At 46.5% G+C, this 1498-nt stretch overlaps 1 pseudogene; it reads right to left on the bottom strand.

Annotated features, from left to right (window-relative positions):
• Positions 1-713: 713 nt before the first annotated feature.
• LOC129688078 (peptidyl-prolyl cis-trans isomerase A-like) lies at positions 714-1196 on the bottom strand (annotated as a pseudogene).
• Between the last annotated feature and the right edge of the window lie 302 nt (positions 1197-1498).

The following is a 1498-nucleotide window of genomic DNA, read 5'->3' as shown; positions in this document are numbered from 1 at the left end:
CTTTGGCGAGGACTCTGGCTTGGGTTGGACAGTTGAGAACCAAGCACATGGACAACACAAAATACGAAAGACCCATATTTGGGCACGAGCAAGCCTTAAACAGGAATAGGGGTTGGAACAACTGTGGCTCTGGAAATCCAGCCCACAAATCAGGTCACACATTAGGGAGAAATCAAAACAGAATTAAGTTGGCCGCTTTTTCTCTGCTGAGACTTGAGAGGCATTTTGAGTTAAGTCTGTGAAGCTTTTCTTGTTTTTGTTCCTTCATGTTCAAGTCACTTTTTGGCATGGCCAAATATTATCAGTGCCCTATTTTACACAACTTTTTCTCACACAACAATGAAGGAGTTCCAGAAACTCACTCAAAGTGTGGATTTGGAGGCAGCACATGACCAAATGGAATTTTCTTTCTAAAGAGCCGAGAGACCATTGGCTAAAACTCCATCTGCTTAGGATAATGTGTGTGTTTTGTTTCTCAGTGGCGTGGCCGAGAACTACCATTGCATTTTTTTTTCTTATTTACTTTTTATTCATAATCATAAATATAACTCTGCAATCCAGCTAGACTTGGAGGGGAAGGAGGAAAATATGGAACCCGAAGAACTTGAGCGAGAGCAGGGATTACAGGGTACTTTGAGCAAATGGGATGGGGGTGCTCTCCTGAGCTACTGAAGGAATGGTCTGGTGGGTAAGATGCCCACAGGTCAAAAGAATTAGCGTTGTCCACAGTCAGAAATTGTGATCTTCTTGCTGGTCTTGCCATTCTTGGACCCAAAATGCTCCATGGCTTCCACGACGCTCATGCCTTTTTTCACCTTCCCAAAGACCACACGCTTGCCATGCAGCCGCTCAGTCTTGGCAGGTAAAAATATGGGAAAAGTTTGCTCCAACATTTGCCATGGACAAGATACCAGGACCTGTATGCTTCAGGATGAAGTTCTCATCCTCAAATTCCTCCCCGTAGAGGGACCTGCCGCCAGTGCCATTATGGTGTATGAAGTCACCACCCTGGCATGTGAATCCGGGAATAATTCTGTGAAAGGAGGAACCCTTATCCCCAAATCTTTCCCTCCAGTCCTCAGAGCACAAAACTTTTCTACTGTCTTTGGAACGTTGTCTGCAAACAGCTCGAAGGAGACACAGCCCAAGGGCTGGCCATTGGCCTCTATGTTGAAGAACACTGTGGGGTTGACCATGGCTGCAGCAAAAGGTGACAAGGGACAGTGCCGTCTGCAAAGCCTACCATTGCATTTTTAAAAGAACTCAGATCTCTGGCCTCCAGAGCTGACACTCCCTGAACCCTGGAATTCAGCACCTCTTCAGGTTTACCCTTTCTGTCTCTCCTTGTGAAGTCCAAGCTTCACTGCAGTTTGTCCACGTGCCTTTGCTTCTGGAGAGCGGCTAGTGTGATCTTTCTAGTTTCCCGTCATCCTCCCAGCCGTAACCGCCCTTCAAGTCACAGGTCATGGTGTCTAAATGGACTCCCTCTCAATCATGC

This window comes from Psammomys obesus, unplaced genomic scaffold (genome assembly GCF_907164565.1).
Source record: "Psammomys obesus unplaced genomic scaffold, mPsaObe1.curated_primary_1811, whole genome shotgun sequence".
NCBI classification, from domain to species: Eukaryota; Metazoa; Chordata; class Mammalia; order Rodentia; family Muridae; genus Psammomys; species Psammomys obesus.
This window is presented reverse-complemented; position numbering and strand designations above follow the sequence as displayed.